This window comes from Elephas maximus, chromosome 20, assembly GCF_024166365.1.
Source record: "Elephas maximus indicus isolate mEleMax1 chromosome 20, mEleMax1 primary haplotype, whole genome shotgun sequence".
In the NCBI taxonomy this organism is placed as follows: Eukaryota; Metazoa; Chordata; class Mammalia; order Proboscidea; family Elephantidae; genus Elephas; species Elephas maximus.
Genome location: NC_064838.1, coordinates 23,609,221 through 23,631,691, shown reverse-complemented (window position 1 = coordinate 23,631,691; position 22,471 = coordinate 23,609,221). Strand labels below are relative to the sequence as shown.

Genomic DNA, 22,471 nt, shown 5'->3' with positions numbered 1-22,471 from the left:
ACAATCATTGCTTAGAACATAAGCCTGGGCTCACTGGAACAGCCATACCTGTTCACTAGATAGACTGTCTGGCACTTTTTTAGTAGCTAATATTTTTTTTTTAAGTTACTAGTAAAGGAAATAAAAAAGAAAAGCCACAGTCCTGGCTTTGCTTTATCAGCCTTTTCCACTTGCTCAGGAAATTGCATTTAATCGGTATTAGGATACTTCCAATTAAATTACTTATCTAAAGGCAGAGAACTAATCTTTCACTGTTTTTGAGTGACGCTAACACTTTCCTTTACAATTTGTATTTCAGGACTCTGGTAGACATGGATGGTCCCAGACAGGAGAAAAAAAAAGAAAGAATGAGTTCCTTTTAAAGAACAAAGCATTTTATAATTCTGCGCCCATGTCCTCTTTCTTAACTTAACATGACTTCATGCTACTTTTTAATTTGCTTTTTGTTGTTGTTACTCTGATGGTAGTTATTACTTTCGTTTAAGTCTTACACGCTTAAATCCTGTTTTCCCATTCCCAGCTTTTGTCCATCAGCCAAAGGGCAAGAGATGTTTAAGCAGCTGCTGCTTCTTTGGCTCTGGGGCACTAGAAAACTCTCTTAATTAAATACTGTATGCTCTTCGACTTCATCCATACCCTTTATGGACTGGTAACTATTCATGTAAAAAAAAAAAAAAAAAAATTTTGTGTGGGCCTTTAGCTCCTTATCACTCCAATAGACCAAGGAATGCTAAGTCCTGCTCCTTCCCCAAACCTTATAAATTTAGAGTGCAGATTGGAAGGCTAATTGTGCCTCACAAACAGAAATGACCTGGTGAAAAAATATTTATTGATATATACTCAGAAAAGAAAGAAATGGAGGTGGAGAGGGAGAAAAGAGAAAGAAGGAAGGGAGGGAGGGAGGGAGGAAGGAAGAGGAAAAAATTGAAGTTACCTATATATAAACTATTATCATTTTAATAAATATAATTACAATAATAAGTCATCTGAACTATCTCTCTTCGTGAAAGTGTCTTACATATTAAGCATTCAATAAATATTTATTACACATCAATAAAAAGGATTAATGACATGTAACTTTATGCCAATTTGTCATATATTGTCATGTATTTTCATAGTGTAAACACTGAATCCAGGTCAACTTCACTTCTAACTAAAAGGTTAGAGGTTTGAGTCCACCCAGAGGCATCTTGAACGAAATCCCTGGTGATCTGCTCCGGGGGCAAGGAGGATGAACCCTACAGAGAGCAATTCTACTGTGACACACATGCGGTCACCAGGAGTCAGAATCAACTCATGGGCAACTATTATTGTTCACTTCTGAAAGTCAAGATACGTCCCATCCTGGGGCATAGTGAATCAAACTTACTAATTATGTTGGCTATCTTAGTTTTCACTGTGGGCATGCAGGCACTGTTTCTAATATAATTTCATATTTAGAAAAAAACATTTTTTTAAAGAATTTACTGAATGGCTACTGTGAATGGCTTTTCAAAATTCGCTAACAATCCCAACCAGTGTCGCCGAGTCGATTCCGACTCATAGTGAATACGAAAAAAAAAAGAGGGAGAGAGAGAGAAAAGAAAATGACAGCATTACCTGTTGGATGTCAAACAGCCTATGAGGGTTCTTGGTTTAACTTGGATGTGGTCAGTATTTTTAGAATCTTGGTCAATATGTAATTGTACGTCTTTGATTTTTTTTTTTTTAAGCATATGCAATTCTAAAAATTATAAATGGGCAACTTGAGAAGGTTATAATTTATTTTGCTTGTTAACTCTGTAGAGTCATAAATAATCTCCTTGGTTCTAAATTTAATCATTAAAAATCATCTACAGCCTTTCCATGTAAGCATTACCCAGTGCCATCGGGTCAATTCCGATTCATAGTGACCCTATAGAACAGAGCAGAACTGCCCCACAGAGTTTCCGAGGTGCGCCTGGCAGATTCGAACTGCCATCCCTTTAGTTAGCAGCCGTAGCACTTAAGCACTAAGTCACCAGGGTTTCCACGTAAGCATTAGGAAGTATAATTTAACACATGTGACCTGTTCAAGGATGCCTTCAAGCCTTGCAGTGGCTCAGAAGCAGCGTTTGGAGTCTCTGACCGGTGCAGAGGTGAAAGGCATAAGAGAGTGGGCTGTATCTCGCCAAACAGTAGGACATATCTATCCTGCCTGGCCTTTGATTTCTGAATAAATATCCTACATTTATTGTTTTTGTGTGTGCTTACATTTGCTTCTTTACTTCAGGAAAACAGAGTGAAAAATCTAGTTAATTTAGAATTCCAGAGAGTTCTATTCCTGCTAAGCAAATTTTTCCTTGTAATTTCTACTTGACCATTTGTAAATTTTAATAAATGGATGATTAGCTCCATTATTAAAAGAAAGACTTAGTACTTATTTTCTAAACTAACCTAAAGCATTCAGATTAATGTATTTATACCAAGGCAACCAATCAGTGTTTGTTTGGTCTTACCATAAATCCATGAGTCGGGTTGGTAAAAATAATTTAATAGCATTGGTATTTCACTTGGGTAAGAATACTAATTATTTTCCCCCTAACAAGATTTACCTCCTGGGGCATGGTGAATTATACCTACTAATTATGTTAATTATATTAATTTCCATTGTGGTCATGTAGATATTCTTTCTAATGAAATCATTTCCTATTTAGAAAAAAACAGAATAATTTTTAAAGGATTTACAGAATGACTGTAAAAGCTGACTCTCGCTTTCCATAAGCTAAGTAAGTGATACATAAATATATTGTGGAGTCAAGCAAAACTTTGCCATCATTAAATATGTGCAGATGTCAAGGAAAATCCCTCAGAGCCTAGAGATAAGGTGGCATTCAAGTCAGTTGCTCTGTTTGCAGTAACAACAAACCTTTTTCAGTCCTGGCTTCCAGCATCTTTGAATAAAAATGATATACGTCTGCCACTTAGATATTTTTACAAGATTTAAAATACGGAGTCAGCATTTCTGGAGTGTCGTTCTGTAAGGAACACCTTTACGATTTTCAGCACTTGTACAGTGCAGAAAATGCAAGAAAGAATGAGATACGAATAATAGAAAGACAGTTTCTAACATGAAAAGTGCAAGACAAGTCATTGCCAGTTCGTCTTTCTTCTGTTAAGCCCTGATATCAAAATAAGCATTTGGATTCAAGGGTAAGCATAAGTCCTGCCTCGGAAAGGGTATTTCCAAAGATGTAAAGGTTATATTCATAAGCTGAGCTGCAAGAGACAGTTTTCCTGCTGTGAGGCCCGACAGGAGCAGCCGAGTCAGCAGGATGTTAAAAGTCCTTCTGCAGACTTAGGGGAGCGAAGCTGCTGGACTCATCCAAAGCTCATTGTTTGCTGACAATCATTTTGAAAGAAACAAAGACCAAACACTTCTGAGTTTACCAGTGCAAATATGGATCAGTTAGTATTTCGAAAAAGAAAAGTCTTTAAAGAAATTTTTTACTCGGAGAGTAATTGTGTCAGTAATTTAAAATATTAATGTTCAGAAAAATGTCCTTCTTGACTGCTTATAAAAATCAAATTATTTATTTTGTAACTTATGCTAGCGGTCCTAAAAATATTATCATAGGAAAGCCAAGGACATAGCCACAAGTTCGTTTACACGTCAGAGTGATAGAGCTTCTTTCCAGTGCTGGATGTTTGATGGCTTTGAGGAAGAAAGGGTAAAAAATGAAATAAAAATTAAAGTGAAGAAAATTGCATAATTTACTTATTCAATTTGTTTTGCTAATGAGTGCAAAAGGGAAAACACCAAGGCAGGATGTATTTGTAAAAATAAAGAAACAGCGGTAGGCTAAAATGTATATTGTTAAAAAGTTTAAATTTTCTGTTTCCAAGGGCTAAATAAATTCCAAAAGTCCTTCTTCCCCTTTGCTAACTGTAAAATCAACACAATTTATTTTGTGAACCAACCTCCTCCTGTTCTTCCATTAAGGGAACTCCCAAGTCATTACTTAAGTTTGAAAGGACATATGTAAACAGTTAGTCCCTATTTTACAGCAAGAAAGGGCTGCATCAATATATTAAATTATATAGTATCTTCCCTAAATTAATCAAAATGCCAGTTACTATCTTATTAAAAACAATTAAAAGCAGCATCCTAGCTAATATTCTTTGTGTGGTTACAGCTCTTTCCATCTCATTGGCATTTGATGTTCAGAACAAATCCATAAATTTCCTGAGGGAAGAGAGAACACGTATTCCTTCAGCATTGAGTGCCTAGTATGTAGTCCGAGCAATGGACCAGGGGTTAGGAAGACATAGAACAGTGATGAAGACATAGCCCCTTCCCAAATTATATGAGTCAGGCATGAAGAACTAAAATCTGTCGCTCAAGCGAATGAGGTACCGAGAGACAGGAGGAAATACTAAACCCAGGTTTTCCATTGGCTGGCTAGGTGACCACGAAGAGCTCACTGTCTCTCATTTATAACGTAAAAGGCACATAAATGTTTCTGTTTTCAGGTAGACTTTATACCCTCTATCATATTTGTAAATTAGTTTGAGAATAAAACTGCTTATCCTAATTCCTAAAAGAGGATTAATCAATAAATCCAAGGATTGAATAAGACATTAGCTATAAGTACATTCACAGCCCAAATACAATATCAAGTATTTATGTTTTTAAGATAAAAATGAATGAATATAACTTTGTGGCCAGTGCTTTTGGATTTTTGTTAAAGGAGCAAAACTAAGAAATTAAAGCAAACTAAATGATGCCAAGATGTTATCTGTCACTTGAAATGCAGATTTCCTGTTCACATATTTTCCCATAGATAATACCTCACATTGTCCTTTGGCCTGTTTTATGATGGAAAGGATAGTGATTAGACATGCTCAAAAGTAGGGAAATAGATACAAAAGAAAGCTTACAGATTTAATTTCTCTTAATGAAAGTTTTTTCATCAAGTATGACTAGGCTGATTAATGTTCCAAATATTTTCTGAAATAATATTCGGTTCCACAGTTAAGCTTGCCCCAAGCTATGCATAATAATAGACAATTTTTTACATATAAAGACAGTGTTCCTGGTCCTGTTGATTCAAACACTTCCTCTGTCCACCACCTGTGGACAAAGCTCAGTTCCAGACACATGGAAAATGCAAAGATGGAACCCAACCTTCACGTGCCATTTGTCAGGAAAACGCTGAGTGCCTTGACCGGCAGAGGTAGGGGGTTGGCAGGGGGGCGCCCATCTCCTCCTACGTGGCCCCCATCCTGTGACAAACAGCTTTTGTGAAACAGCAGCGCAGGCATCAGGGTAGAATCTGTGGCAATGGAACTGTGCCAAAAGGCAGACTCTGAGGACTAGTCAGCCCGTGACCTCGACCTCATTAGCAGCAAACTGTAACCAGCTGCTAATTACCTTATGGCTATACTGTAAATTGTATCTGTGCATATGCAAAGTGCATATGTGTGTATGTACATTGTATATGTGTGTGTGTTAATTCTATATATGGTTGGCATCTAAAATTTGCAAGAATTTAATATGATTTGAGTTACAAAGGGGTGATACTAAATTAAACAACATTTTATGAAGGAAAGTTGAGGTTATATCTTAAAGTAGTGACCACTTGAAGTGGTGGAAAACACACTAATCATACCAAGTGTATTGATTTGGTCACTTTAAATTAGCTTTGGTTTGTCCTGTATTTGGGAAGGGGTGAGGATGTATTTCAATCAGAACCCCAGTAAAATAAAGCCAACTTGAATGCCAGTGAGCTTGTGGAGGGTGTATCTATGTAATTCCAGAACAAAAATGATCGTTTTTAGCATACCTGATAATCTGAGGGGCATACTAATAAATAGGACTATCAGGATATTAAACAGTTTCTTATTCAGTTGAGTTAGTTCTACGTATTGTAAATATAACCTGAAGGGTTAATTATACCAAGTGAAAGACTGACATTTGTAATCTCTGATCTGAGTAAGCAAAGGGTGATACTAAATTAGGTAGACAGATTCTAAGATGATAAAATTTTAAGATTACAGGACAAATCCTAAGATTATAAAGAGGGACAAATTCTAAGATTATACAGGGGGTGCTTTACCAGTTGGACATGTCCACTGCAAGTAATAACTACAAAATTATATGCTTTTTGTGTCTCTGCTTAGATTTAGATAAGAGAAGGTAGGAAGACAATCTAAGTGTCTAAGCCTACATTCATAGATTGAATTATGTCCCCCAAAAATGTGTCTATCAACTTGGCTGGGCCATGATTTCCAGCATTGTGTGGTTGTCCTCCATTTTGTGATTGTGATTTTATGTTAAAACAGTTTAGGGTGGAATTGTAACACCACCCTTACCCAGGTCACATTCCTGATCCATCGTGAGTTTCCCTGGGGTGTGGCCTGTACCACCTTTTACCTTTCAAGAGATAAAAAGGAAAGGAAAGCAAGTGGAGAGTTGGGGACCTCATATCACCAAGAAAGGTGCACCAGGAGCAGAGGGAGTCCTTTGGACCCGGGGTCCCTGTGCCTGAGAAGCTCGTCAGCCAGGGGAAAATTGAGGACAAAGACCTTCCTCCAAAGCCAACAAAGAGAGAAAGCCTTCCTCTGGAGCTGATGCCCTGAATTTGGGCTTGTAACTTACTAGACTGTGAGATAATAAATTTCTCTTTGTTAGAGCCATCCACTTGTGGTATTTCAGTTATAGCAGCGCTAGGTGACTAAGACACCTACCAAATGGTAATTATTGTTTGAAGAAAAAGAGAAGATCTTCAACATCCAATATACACTGAATGCCTGTGTGTGCCTGGCACAGTGCTATGTCTAGGAACAGTGTGGGGTACAAAACCGACTTCCTCACCTTTTAGGCTTTAGATTCTAAATGAAAATTCAAAATGAAAGGCTTAATTCTCCCTGCTGAAAATAAAGTAAGAGCTCCTCTCCACCTCCTTTTCATTCAGCATTTACTTTAGAAAAGTTGTAATGGTAAGCTCTTTCTGTGTTTCTTTCAGTGGTTTTTCCCAAGGAAGATAGAGCCTCTATCTCCCAGTCTTCTGGGAAGAGAAGAGTGTAACTCCCGGTGTGCCTGACTCCAAATCAGTCCTAAGAGATGAATTGGTAATTGTTTGTCTTGAAGTCCCGTATGTAATGAGCTGTATTATCTTGGCTACACAGAATGGAGTGATTTCTTTCTGTCTTTGCAATCTCTGTAGAGATTGCCTGGAATGTGCATCACATTCTAGTGGGAGGCTTTTCTGGGAAGGCAGGAGATTGTGTTTTTAATTGTATTTCCCCAGCAACATTCTAATGATGGGTGAGAGAAAATATAAACGACAAAATTAGAGGTTGCGCTAACTGGAAACTAACAGTGTACTATAATCATGAATAGGGTGGGCGTAAACATAGGCATGGGAGTTAAGGAAAGCCTGCCTTAGAAGGTGATATCTAACACAGAACCAGAATTATGAAAATAGGGGTAGTGACTAGTAGGCAAAGAGAAAAAACTGATAGAAAGAAACATAATGGTGAAAACGGAATAAAGTCATCACAAGACCAGAAACACTGCTCCCTCACTGGCCACCATTTTTTTCCTTTCTATCTCAGTCACCAAGGCAGAGTCACAATGTACTCAGAATTAGCAGTGACCTCAGAAACAAACAAACAAAAGCCTCTATTTTTTTTTTTTTAATCACTTCTGGGGGAAAAATTTCCAATGATAAAGTTTATTATTTTTGTGCACTTGCTATGCCATATGCATGTTATGTATATCACTTTTTTTAAATCTCGCAACAGTCCTAGGAATAAATTGCTATCACTCCCATCCTGCAGTTGAGTAAACTGAGACAGAGCCTAAATAACTTGACTGAGGTTGCACAGCTGTGGAGAAGCCATGCTTCTACTGCGGAGCAGGCGGACCTATAAGCCTGTCATTTTAACTACTATATTAGAAACAAATTGAAGGAAAGAACATGAAATGATCTCTGACTCCCTTTATTCATCTAATCACGTCCTCACGCACTGTACTGAATTCTGTTCTTGATTACTTAATTGTGGTATAAAAATACACATTGAATTCTCGGGCGACACTACTTTGAAATGCCAATGACATTTTTAGGAAAAATGGTGGAAGGGATTTCATCAGATTTCATTTAAATGCCCAAACCACCCAGCTGTAAGTTTGTTTGCCTCAAACAAGTACTATCCTATTTTTTAGTTCATCTTTTCTTTTTAAGAAGTCTGCATTTCATCAAGATGTTTGACTTCCAACTTCGGTTTCAGCTTGATTCAGCATCTAGCATAAAAGGTGAAGTGAAGATGTGATGATGAAGCCTTTATCCTAATTAATATTCCAATCATTCATCCTAACAGCCCTTTACTTCCATTTGATAAACACACTTTAAAAAGGCAAACATATGCAGAAAGTTTTATCTAGAACTCCTATTTATACAGGAAATATTCATGAGCATAAAATCACAGAATAAATTATAGTGATTGATCATAGAATGAGAGGATAGAGTCTGTGGTATTTTATACTTTATTTCATTATCTACTAAGAATGGAATTATAAATGAATCAACATACTCAGAAACTTGTGGTTTTTCATTACCATCACTATGTATAAATCCAAACCAAACCCATTGCCCTCCATTTGACTCCGACTCATAGCGACTCTATATATAACTACCCAAAATGCAAACCAAATTATCCATAGTTATTCCTATCTGAAAAGAAGATCTAATCCAACTCATATTATGGAAAAATTAGAAGAAGGTCTGATTAATGTGTTTGGATCCAATGAGGTTAGAGGGAGAAGCCATCCCCAAAATAAATATACATTATTTCTCTGCTTTTGTTTTCCCTTTAAAATATATCAGGCCAGGATTTTCATTTGAACAGTTTCCTCTGATCACTCCCATCTCCCCAGAAACATAGTGTCAAGAAGGTTCTCTGGATAATCCCTAGTTCTTGGCACAGACAGTAGTTCAAGGTCTCCATATCTCATATTTGCTTTTCAATGGTTTACCAGCTTTCATGGCATTGTCACAAGAGTAAATACTTTGACTTTTGTAGGGCTTTACACCTTCAATTAAAATTTAGCCAGACTTTTTAATTAGTTTGGAACTGTTACGGATTGATTTATGTACCCCCAAAAATATGTTATAAATCCTAACCTCTATGCCTGTGGTTATAATCCCATTTGGGAAGGACTGTTTTTGCTATGTTAATGAGGCAGGGTTAAAACCCAAAAAAAAAAAAAACCCAGTGCCATCAAGTCGATTCCGACTCATAGCAACCCTACAGGACAGAGTAGCACTGCCCCACAGAGTTTCCAAGGAGTCCTTGGAGGATTTGACGCCGCTGACACTTTGGTTAGCAGCCATAGCACTTAACCTCTACACCACCAGGCAGGGTTAGTGTAGGGTATATCTTAAGTTAATCTCTTTTGAGATATAAAACAGATTAAACAAGCAAACTGACAGAGGGATGGGGAAAGAAAGATGCCGAGACACATGGAGATCTCCAAGGAAACAGGAAGCAGAAAGCGAAGAGACAAGGACATTTCTCTACAGCTGACAAAGAGAGAAAGCCTCCCCCTAGTGTCAGAAACCTGAATTTGGATTTCTAGCCTCCTAAACTGTGAAAAAAAAAAAAAAAAACTGTGAGGAAATAAATTTCCATTTAATAACGCCACCCACTTTTGGTATTTCCCTTACAGCAGCACTAGACAACTAAGACAGGAACCATCCCTAATGGTTTCTACACAAACACCCTGGTATTGTCCACATGTAGATAAGGCCATATGCCACCAGATGATCGTCTCTTTGCACTCCTTTAGGACCCCTAGCATAAATCTTTTATGCCTTAAGAAATGAGTCACCATTAATGAATAATTCATTCATATCTTTGCTTGGCTGTCCTCTTATTATTCAGGTCTCACCTTAACTGTCATCTCAGAGTGTCCTACCTTGTCCACTAATCTAATGTAGTTCCCAGAGTTCCCTCACAATTCTTTGCTTTATTGTCAAAAACACACTTAGTGATATTTCTTTTTCCAATTATTTTTTCATTAAAAAAAAATTTTTTTTTTTTTTTGTTTCCACAAAAAGTCTGTAACCACCATGAAGGGAGGTACTTCTATTTCACTAATACCCCAATTGCTAGAAGAGTACTTGGCATGCAATATGTACTCAATAGCAGCATAGTGGTTAAGAGCTTGGCTGCTAACCAAAAGGTCAGCAGTTTGAATCCACCAGTCACTCCTTGGAAACCCTATGGAGCAGTTCTACTCTGTCCCATAAGGTTGCTATGAGTCAGAATCAATGTCTTTTTTTTTTTTAATATATTGCATGATAAAGGAGCGTACGAATGAATGAGAAATGAATACATAGAAAATATATATGTAAATATATTCATTTCATCCAATAAATATCCCTATTCATTAGGTGTTGTTAAATATGGATTTTGTTTGACATGCGTTATATAATAAAAGAAAGAATGCTTTTTAAACAGTGGTTTTCAAAGAGTAGGGGAGGTGCCTATCCTCCACAGAATATCTGGCAGTATCTGGAGACATTTTTGTTTGAAACGACTGGGAGAGTGATAACGGAATCTAGCTGGAGGCCAGAGATGCTGCTACATTGCACAGAACAGCATTGGATGGATGAATGGACACTGCATAGCTAGATATATACATGCATAATTAGAAAGATGGCAGTCTCAACACTGTGTAGGACTGAAATAAACTGTATATGATGTGAATCTCAGGAAACATGCTCTTGCTATTATCTAATCATCTGTACACAGAAGTTTCTGTATTTAATAGTAAAATGATAAATTGCATAAAAATATATATTGAAACTATGGTGATCTGTGCTTTAAATGCTAGTGGTATTTATGAAGACACTGGCTATAAGTGGGACCTGATCACCAGATATTAGCTAAGTACCCGTGAAACAAATATAATAATGTCTTCTTCAAATGGGAGGTGTGTGCCCTCACCAGGAATAAAAATCACTGTGTGACATGAGAGCTGCATTAACTGTGTAGATGGAATGGTTCTGTATGTAATGAGGTAGAAAACTGGAATCTAGGGAAATATTTTGAGCAAGGGGTGTGAGAAAACAATCACAAGCTTGGAAAAATGTCCAAACAGTTTGGCTTATACTTAAATCACCAGGAGCACAGTAAAAATGTTTTGAAGTTTCCTTGGAGGGCACTCCATTCTATAAAACGTGGCTCAGAAATTATGTTAGAAGTGGCAAAGGAGAAACTTGTATAAAGAGAAAAGCAGAAGTAGCTCCCCCCGAGTCTTCCGTGTTTCTCCTGTAGTGTAGATTGATCCAGAGTGTTCAATTTGGCAGCATATATACTAAAAATGGGAATAATACAGAGAATATTTGAATGACCCCTTATAAGGATAACATTCAAATTCATGAAGCATTCCATATTTCTCAGTGGGATGACATATTGAAAGCGTTGACCAAAAACAGGCTATCAACTGCGAGTTTTATATACAGCAAAATTATCCTTCATAATGATGGAGAAATTAAACATTCCCAGATAAACAAAAACTGCAAGCTTTGTCATTAGCAATCCCACTCTACAAGAAATATTAAAGGGAGTCAGTCCTTAAAGCTGAAAGGAAAACACTAGATGATAACCTGAATCCACATAAAAAGATACAGACCACTGATAAAGGAAAATTTATAAATAAGAAATATGAATGCATTTTCTTCGGAACTCTTTTCATCTCCTATCTGATTAAAAGACAACTGCATAAGGTAAAAATTATAAATATTGTGTTGATGGGCTTACACTCTAGAAAAATATAATTTATATGACAATAGCAAAAAAGGAGGGGAGTAATAACAGGGATATACTGGAGAAAAGTTTCTGTATACTATGCACCTAATAAACTAGCCCAAAATTACATAAACCAAAAACTGATAGAACTGAAGGGCGAAATAAACAATTCAACAGCAATTGTTATAGACTTCAATACTTCACTTTCAATAGTGGATAGAACAGTTAGGCAGATGATCAACACAGAAATAGAAGACTTGGAGAAGTCCAGAGCTTTCCATGGGCTTTGTCATGGATTGAATAGTGTCCCCAAAAAATATGTGTCAACTTGGCTAGGCCACAGTTCCCAGTATTATGTGGTTGTCCTCCATTTTATAATCTGATATAATTTTCCTGTGTGTTGCAAATCTGAAACTCTGTCAGTGGTTAAGGAGGTAAGATTAAACCAAAAAAAAAAAAAAAAACCAAACCCAGTTCCGTCAAGTCGATTCCGACTCATAGCAACCCTATAGGACAGAGTAGAACTGCCCCATAGAGTTTCCAAGGAGCGCCTGGCAGATTTGAACTGCTAACCCTTTGGGTAGCAGCCATAGCAGTTAACCACTACGCCACCAGGGGTTCTGACGTAAAATAGGTTATGTTAAAGAAGATTAGGGCAGGATGCAACACCCTCACTCAGGTCACAGCCCTGATCTGATACAAGGGGAGATTACCTGGGGTGTGGCCTGCATCACCGTTTATCTTACAAGAGATAAAAAGAGAGAGAAGCAAGCAGGGAGAGAGAGGGACCTCATACCACAAGAAAGAAGCCCTTCTTGACTCCGGGTCCCTGTGCTGACAGGTTCCTAGACCAGGGAAAGATCGATGACAAGGACCTTCCCCAAGAACCAACAGAGAGAGAAAGACTTCCTCTGGAGCTGACACCCCAAATTCAGACTGCTAGCCTCCTAGACTGTAAGAGAATTAATTTCTGTTTGTTAAACTCATCCACTTGTGGTATTTCTGTTATAGCAACACTAGATAACTAAGATATAGTGTGGAGGACATAGAAATAGCTGACCAAAAATTCACATAGCCACTCTACCTATTTGGAGGGATATCCATTGCCAAGCTGGATAGATGGAAGATGTGGTTGAGAGAGGCCTAGCAGCACCAGCAGAACACAAAATGGGCCATCAATAAGGGAAGATGTTTGGGCCCTGGTAGGTCATGAGAACCAACCTGACCACCAATTTACCAGGTTCATATTTTTAAAGGAGCTGAGGGGAAAGAGAAGATGACTTGGTGATTCTGATCTTAAATGCTAATGGCAGAGGACAGCACAGGATCTGAACACTTGAATTTGAGAGTCCTTTCTATTGCAATCTGAGAATCACATAAACTCCCAGGCTTCTAGGCAATTTCTTGAGTAGACATGGAAAATAGAACTCTGGAACATGAGTGTTTACCAGAGGGACTAAATTATCTCAAAGTGTTGCAGGTTTCTTGACCTCAGCCTAGGACTAAACCATTCTTTGCTGTTCAGGGATATCCTGTGAGTTATAGGTGGTTTATGGGCATCCATGGCATCTATCCAAGAGAAGCCAGTAGCACTCACTCCCAAGTAGTGACAACCAAAACTTTCTTTAAAAATTTCCAGATGTCCCGTTGAGATGGAGAGTGGGGGGAACAAGAGGAAAATCACCTTGGTTACAGAATCTAATAACTTTAATCGGAAAATCCTCAAAAGCAATGTAAGTTTAGTCACAGAAAATAAGCAAGATAGATTAACTTCATTTAATTTTCAACATGATGTAAATAAACCTATAGCAAACAGTTTGTATGTGTGTGTGTATGTGCTCTGAGGTGGTCACTTACTATAACCAAACTTCTAAAGTTTCCAGGGAGAAAAGGCTACTTCCATTCCATCACTCATGAGAGAAGAGTATTTATTAAACTATGCAGACAATCAACAAACAAAAATTCTCCTAGCTCATCTCTCCACCCTACACTGACTTCTTCTCATTGAGAAAAGGTGATTTATTTGATTTTAGTCAAGGTTTGAGAGTGGTGGAACCTCCTGATTCTTTCGTCTAAACAGATTCAAGTTGTCTTTCTGAGATCCTCCTCATATGTAGTAAGAAGACCAGAAGCAGTTTTTAATCCAGCTTTACCAATAATAAAAATGTTTCTACATTTTAATTCTTCTGAGAATAATTTTGTAGGTCCTCAGTTTGCTGTTAATAATAAAATAATTGGCTACAAACTATTTTCTTTTTAAGAAGAAAAGAGATGTTCAATTTTCTTGACATATTTTGTTAGAAAATGAGATACCATGGTTTCCTGGAAAAATCCCTGCAAATTTCCCTCCCCATTATTTTCTGTACAAAATTGCCAACACCATTACTGGCATCAAAATAAATGTCTTAGGTCTACCAAGAAGATTTTATACGTTATAAATTATATATAAAATATATATTATTATAAAATAAATTAATTTTAAATAAAACTTTTTATTTTAAAAATTTTATCATGTTGTTTACTTAGCAAAGATGTCACAGCAATATCTTTGAAAGCTGGAGCCTGTGTAAGGCAGGAACCTGTCGGAGAGGGAAAATTTAAATATTTCCCACTAAAATAAGTGATAGAAAATGGGGAAAACTTGTGAGACCCAGAAAACAAGGCAGTGCCTTGGAATCCTGGCTCTCACAAGTTTCACTGTACATAAACGTACACCAAAGAACGATGCCTGCAAAATGTATAGACCTCTTCTCTCTCTTTTCTTTTCAGCTTTGGCTAGCAGATACTGATTTTGTCCCAACATAACCATAAAAAAAAAAAAGTGGTTAAAAAAGAAAACCAAAAATAAAAAGCTCAACAATATAAAAAAAGATGTACATTTTGATGCAGTGGTTTTATACTCAGTATGAAAAAATAATTCTTGACAAAGTTAAAGGCATTAACATGATTTCCAGGGATCTCTCAAGTGCCATTTTTACCCCTGGCACAGCATTTCATTTTTACAACATCTATTAATCAAGTCTAAGCAGTTTAAAATCCCCAATCCCTATTTCAGATTACCTCACTATGGCTGCTCACTTCTCTCACCGTCTGTAGTACTATCTTCCCAGGCATCCATTGTTTTAACTCAGCTTTTTGGTCTACTTCGTCAATCATCCCCACTTTGCTATTCTTTGAGAACAGTAGCCATCAATTTCCAAGTCCATGAAACAAAGACTAATGTTTAGACTTTCAAAGGGAATCCACTAAATAATAAAGATCATTTACGAAATGCCAGAAAAAATTGATTATTGTAGAATTTAGAGCAACCAGTCCAGATTGAAGCCAAACAACACTATTTATTCCTTAGAATTGTAGAGAAAATAGAGAAAAATGACTACTAAATTCATCTTTTTCTTTCATTGCATTTGAATATTAAAACTTACAGAATCTAGGAAGCGTTTGACCTAAACAAGAAGAAAAAAGACTAGTTATATAAAAAAAAGGCCCCTTTTGATAAATTTTTAAAGAAGCTAAAAATGTATAAGATCAAAAAATAGTACAGTATTGAACCAAAACTATCTCTGAAGGCCACCTTTTAGCAAAATAACATATTGGCACACAAGATAAAGGATATTATCCATGAGTAGAGTGTTCCATTAAAAGAGCATCTACAGGAGACCAAAAGGTCAACAATTACTCTAAAGCAAAGATCAGAAGGTAAGAGGGCAGGGAAACAAGAGTACTGGAAATGGAACAACCAGAACCCAATTAAAGAGAATGTTGACAAAGTGTGAAAAATGAATCGAATGTCCCTGAACAATTTGTGTAGAAATTGTAAAATAGGAGCTTAATTTGCTATGTAAGCTTTCACCAAAAACACTATAAAATATTATTGAAAAAAATGGCACAGTAATGCAAGGAACCAGATAATTTCTCCTCTAAGAAATTCATCAATCTAAAAAAAAATTACTATTTCTCTCATGTAGAAAGCCATAGATAAGTGTCAGGTATTTTATTTTCTGTCCTCCATAAAACCAAACCCACTGCTGTCAAGTCAATTCCGACTCATAGCGACCCTAGAGGACAGAGTAGAACTGCCCCATAGAGTTTCCAAGGAGAGCCTGGGAGATTTGAACTGCCGAACTCTTGGTTAGCAGCTGTAGCACTTAACCACTGCACAACCAGGGTTTCTGTCCTACATAAAAGTAGTTGCTAAACTGCTAAGCAAAACACTGGGTTGTGAGTTGCTGTGATACTGGAAGCTATGCCACCAGTATTTCAAATACCGGCAGGGCCACCAATGGCAGACAGGTTTCAGCAGAGCTTCCAGGCTAAGACAGACTAGGAAGAAGGATCTGGTGATCTACTTCTGTGAAAACTGGCCAGTGAAAACTTCATGAATAGCACCAGAACACCATCGGATACAGTGCCAGAAGATGATCCACTCAGGTTGGAGGGCACTCAAAATACCACTGAGGGAGAGCTGTCTTCTCCAAGGAGAGTTGATCTTAATGACATAGATGGGGTAAAGCTTTCAGAAACTTCATTTGCTGATGTGGCACGACTCAAAATGAGATGAAACAGCTGCAAAAATCCATTAATAATCAGAGCACGGAATGTAAAAAGTATGAAACTAGGAAAATTGGAAGTCATCAAAAATGAAATGGAATCTATAAAGATTGATACTGGAAGCATTAGTGAGCTGAAATGGTCTGGTACAGGCCAGTCTGAATTGGACAATCATATAGTCTACTATGCCGGGAATGACAAATCGAAGGGGAATGGCATCTCATTCATCATCAAAAAGAACATTTCAAGATCTATCCTGAAGTACAACCCTGTCAGTGATAGGAAAACCAGTTAATACTACTGTTACTCAAATTTACGCACCAAGCACTAATGCCAAAGATGAGGAAACTGAAGATTTTTTACCAACTTCTGTATCTGAAATTGATTGAACATGCAGTCAAGATGCATTAATAATTACTGGTGATTGGAAAACAAAATTTGGAAACAAAGAATTGGTGGTTGGAAAATATGGCCTTGAAGATAGAAAATGATGCCAGAGAGCATATGATAGAATTTTGCAAGACCAACGACCTCTTCATTGCGAATACCTTTTTCACAAACATAAATGGTGACTATATATGTGGACTTCACCAGATAGAATAGACAGGAATTAAATTGACTGCATCTGTGGAAAGAGAGGATGGAAAAGCTCAATATCATCAGTCAGAGCAATGCAAGGGGCTGACTGTGGAACAGATCATCAACTGCTTATATACAAGTTCAAGTTGAAGCTGAAGAAAGTTAGAACAAGTACAAGAGAGCCAAAATATGACTTTCAGTACAACTCACCTGAATTTAGAGACCACCTCAAGAGCAGATTTGGTGCATTGAACACTAATGACCAAAGGCCAGACTAGTTGTGGAATGACATCAAGAAAAGAACATCATATCTGAAGAAAGCAAAAGGTCATGAAAAATACAAGAAAGAAAGATCAAGATGGGTGTCACAAGAGACTCTGCAACTTACTCTTGAACGTAGAGTAGCTAAAGCAAACGGAAGAAGTGATGAAGTAGAAGAGCTGAGCAGAAGATTTCAAACAACCACTCAAGGAGACAAAATAAAATATTATAATGAAATGTGCAAAGACCTGGAGTTAGCAAATCAAAAGGGAAGAACACATTCAGCATTTCTCAAGCTGAAATGACTGAAGAAATATTCAAGTCTCGAGTTGCAATATTGAAGGCTTCTATGGGGAAAATTTTGAATGACACAGAAAGCATCAGAAGAAGATGGAAGGAATACACAGAATCACTGTACCAAAAAGAACTGGTCAATGTTCAGCACTTCAGAAGGTAGCACATAATCAAGAACCGATGGTACTGAAGGAAGCAGTCCAAGCAGCACTGAAGGCACTGGCAAAAAACAAAGTTCCAGGAATTGACGGAATACCAACTGAGATGTTTCAACAAATGGATTCAGAGCTGGAGGTGCTCACTCCTCTATGCCAAGAAATTTGGGGGACAGATACCTGGCCAACTGCCTGGAAGAGATCCATATTTGTACCCATCCCAAAGAAAAGTGATCCAACAGAATGTGGGAATTACTGAATAATATCATTAATATCAAACACAAGTAAAATTTGATGAAGATTATTCAATAGCAGTTGCAGCAGTACATGGACAGGGAACTGCCAGAAATTCAAGTCAGATTCAGAAGAGGGCATGGAACGAGAGATATCATTGCTGATGTTAGATGGATCTTGGCAGAAAGCAGAGAATACCAGAAAGATATTTACCTTTTATTGATTATGCAAAGGCATTCAGCTGTGTAGATCATAACAAATTGCAGTAACATCATGAAGAGCAGGAATTCCAGAACACTTAATTTTGCTCATGGGGAACCTGTACATTGACCAAGAGGCAGTCATTCAAACAAAACAAGGGAATACTGGGTGGTTTAAAGGCAGGAAAGGTATGTGTCAAGGTAGTATCATTTCACCATACTTATTCAATCTGTATGCTGAGCAAATAATCCGAGAGGCTGGACTATATGAAGGAGAACGTGGCGACAGATTTGGAGGAAGACTCATTAACAACCTGCAATATGCAAATGACACATTCTTGCTTGCTAAAAGTGAAGGGGACTTGAAGCACTTACTGATGAAGATCAAAGACTACAGCCTTCAGTACAGATAGGACCTCAACACAAAGAAAACAAAAATCTCCACAACCGAACCAATAAGCAATATCATGATAAACAAAGAAAACACTGAAGTTGTCAAGGACTTCATTTTACTTGGATCCACAACCGAGGCCCATGGAAGCAGTCGTCAAGAAATCAAAGGATGTATTGCATTGGGCAAATCTGCTGCAAAAGACCTCTTTCAAGCGTAAAAAAGCAAAGATATCACTTTGAGGACTAAGGTGTGCCTGACCCAAGCCAAGATATTTTCAATTGCCTCATTTGCATGTAAAAGCTGGACAATGAATAAGGAAGACCAAAAAAGAATTGATGCCTTTGAATTATGGTGTTGGCAGAGAATATTGACTATGGTATGAAGTTCCAGAAAAATAAACAAATCGCTCTTGGAAGGAGTACAGCCAGAATGCTCCTTAGAAGCAAAGATTTCATCTCACGTACTTTGGGCGTGTTATCAAGAGGGACCAGTCCCTGGAGAAGCAAATCAAGCTTGGTAAAGTAGGGGATCAGCAAAAAAGAGGAAGACCCTCCATGAGATAGACTGACACAATGGCTCCAACAATGGGCTCAAGCATGGCAACGATTGTGAGGATGGAGTGGGTCTTAGCAGTGTTTCCTTCTGTTGTACATAGGGTTGCTAAGAGTTGGAACTGATACGACGGCCCCTAGGAAAAACAATGAACTGCTAAGGATCTGGAAGCTAAATATTATTAATCTATTTTTCTCAGATATTTGGCTTAACTCTATTTTTATTTTGTACATTCATTTTGTGCATGTCCGCATAAAAATACTCAGATCTGAGTAGGAGCAATCAGAGGGATCTGAAGCTTGCTTCAAGACAGTTGGAAGTTAGAATCAAACTCATATGTAGAAGCCAAGCATCCTGGAATCTTCTTCCATGACAAGGCTCAAAATAATATCATTCCTCTCCTTATTTCTTTCCTCAACAGAGGACTTTCTATGTGATTTTTTGCAGACTGTTGTTCAAAAATTCATGAGATGCCATCTTTATTGAGTAACTGTATATATACTTCTGCTAGACACAGTCCACTCAATATGTCCAGTATCCCAAATCTCCCATCAGGCTTCTAGAAATTGACAGTAAGTTGGTTCCGAATACAATGTCTTCTCATCCTTTGAAAAGATATTGTCAATAGTGGCAAATCAAGAGGAAAACAGGTTAGTTTTATGCCAGTCATGAAACTTGGTGACAGGTGTCGCCATATGTTGCAACAAGATCTCTTGGTCATGGGTCATTGCTTTGAAAGGAGCTAACGAATAGCTTGCAGTGCTATGACACACTGAAAAGCCCCTTGAGATCTCAGGCAAGATCTCATGACAAGGATGAAATTAACTCGTGGCATCACGGTATTTTCCAAACATGGGAGCTCGCAGATCAGTTACCACTTAGTGCAGTGGGGATTGTAAGAACAATTGCAACACCTAGTAAATGATTTTAGTAGGACTTGCCATGGGCCATAAGGAAAATCTTCCCCAAAAAAGAACGTCTAGAAAGGTTACAACCATAGAAGGCAGTGGTCAAAAACTAGGAAGTATAAGCAAAATAATTCTCTTTGGGATATTGTTGCATTTAATTTGCTTCCTGGCCTAATTTCCACAGGGCAAATGAATAAAGTATTGAGTATTATATTCTGAAGAGTGCTTCCTTTCTTCATTGAATTGAAACAAGACTTTCAGTTATGAGTTGAGGAAGTAATGAAGCAACCACGCTTCCTCCCAACATGCACACAAACATAGACACTTACTCTATGAATCTGCCTAGCGAAATAAAACAAAATTGCCCAAACTGCAACTGAATTTTATAATTATGTTACATGCATAAATGTATAGTCTGTAAACTGTAGCTGTAAAACTCCTCTTTATAGAAAAGGCCGATGTTAAAAGAGCAAAGCAAAATATTTGCGTTATATAATAAATTGTCACAGGCTTACCTTACTTAATTCTGAGTTAATTTTTTTTTTTCTCCTGTATCAATCCCAAATGCCATGTCAAAGATAACAGAAGACAGTAGCAAAATAGGAAACGGAAGAATAAGCAAATATAACATTTAGGAATAAAGTCACGTAAACAAAGTTTTTTTTTTTTTTTTAATATAAAAATAACATGTAAGTTCTGAATGTCACTTTTTTGGCATAATTTTCCTAGTATAAGGTAAGAGAAATAAACATAAGTACAATGAGTGTACTTTGAAATGCAAGTAATTTTGTTATCCAGAAAAAGATAAAAATAATAGAAATTAATGCGGTGGAGTAAACAACAAGAAATTACATGAGATGCATGCTAGGTTCTTCTGCAAACAGGCAAATTAAGTGTGTTAATGTCATGTGTGTCTACAGATATAGACCATTAAACTCTGATTTCACAGCCTGGGCACTCCTTCCTACCTCCCGGTTCTTTAACTGAATTTTTAAATGTAAATTTCCTCCAGAATTCCTTTATGATCCCAGGATGTGCATATTATCACTTAAGTCTAAAACTGGGGGTACCTTAACATTTTATCAAATATCCTTCACTTTCCAAGCAAAAGTATAATACATGTTTTTATAAGATCAGTAACCATTTTGTGTATATTTTAGTTTATTTCCTGGAATGAATACATATGTAAAAAAAACACTATATTGCACCCACGATTTACCAGGCACTATTCTAAGAATTTTACAAGTAATTCATTTAATCTTACCAGTCAAAATCCTACGAGGTAGATACTAAAATTATCACTAGTTTCCAGAGAAGTTATCTTTATATACTTACAGCAAATAAATAGAAGAATCTAGATTTGAACTCTGATAATCTGGCCCCGATTCCATTCTCTCTTAACCCTCATGTTCCGCCGCTGCCATGCAAGTCCTTTCTAAATCAGTGTACAACAGGCTTTCCAATCCTCAGGTTTTCCTTGGGACTCAAATTCTTCTTGCTATTGCCACTTAGTTAAAATCTCACCCTTAAAGACAACTGGATCACTGGATTCCATCAGCTATAACTAAACCACCGACTTTACGAAACACTAACTTTCTTCCAAGTAGACTAAACTCTGCCTTTCCCCATCCGCAGGCCCCCCAAAAGCCTGCAAAGGAAGGCTATAGCAGTGTCAGTGTTTTCACAACCCTATTCTCTGAAGATGGTTCCTTCACATATTTTATTATCTACAATGCCTATAAACCAAAACCAAAGAAACCAAACCCCTTGCCTTTGAGTCGATTGCAACTCATAGCGACCCTATGAGTCGGAATTGACTCGACGGCACTGGGTTTGGTGTGTTTTTTTTTTGGAATATATATTACGTGCCAAGCAATTCACTAAGCATCTTATATCTTATCTCATTTAATCCTTAAAATACTATTGTTCCCTTTTAACAGATGAGAAGGCTGAGAATTTGAAGTTTAAGAATGTAGTTCCTGTTATAAAAACTAGTCATCAGAGGAATTTGGGGTTAAAGCTGTGTCAACCCCGAAATCTAAATCACCTGTTTACACCACTCTCCTAAAAAAATGATATAAAAATATATGTTTGTTTTCATAACTTTTATAATGTATTTCACTACCAATGACATATACAATATATATGATGTATATGGAACCTAGTATCTTTATTGATAGTATAATTAATATTAGATTTTTGGACACCTTTCCTTTTATATGTTTATCCTTACTTGATAAGGTAATAACTATCCTTTCGAATCATAGTCATATTTTTTTTCAAATTCTGCAATTAAAAAGTTCTCTTTATAGAACAAGAACGTTTACTATAAAGACCCCCTCAGCATTATTACAAATACATAAAAATGTTAGGCCACTAGAAAAAGGGAAAATTCCTGGTCCCTCAGTGTCCACTGTTCCCTGCCCTTGACATCATACAAACCACCTGCTAGCTTTCTGTGCAGCAAAGTAGTAAATATTTTACTACAGATGACAAAACTCTACCTTTTCAGAGAGCGACTAAAACAATGCATCTTATGTTTTTCTTTTTAATAGGGCTGAGGCA

General features: G+C 37.2%; 1 protein-coding gene and 1 non-coding gene across 8 annotated transcripts in view; one reads left to right on the top strand and one right to left on the bottom strand.

The window, feature by feature from the left end:
• The window catches only part of CHL1 (cell adhesion molecule L1 like), a 232,568-nt gene that overhangs the window by 130,172 nt on the left and 79,925 nt on the right, over positions 1–22,471 (bottom strand). The window lies entirely within an intron of this gene.
• Positions 11,321–11,427, top strand: LOC126064459 (U6 spliceosomal RNA). The gene has a single exon (XR_007514532.1). It is a non-coding gene; the product is annotated as a U6 spliceosomal RNA (small nuclear RNA).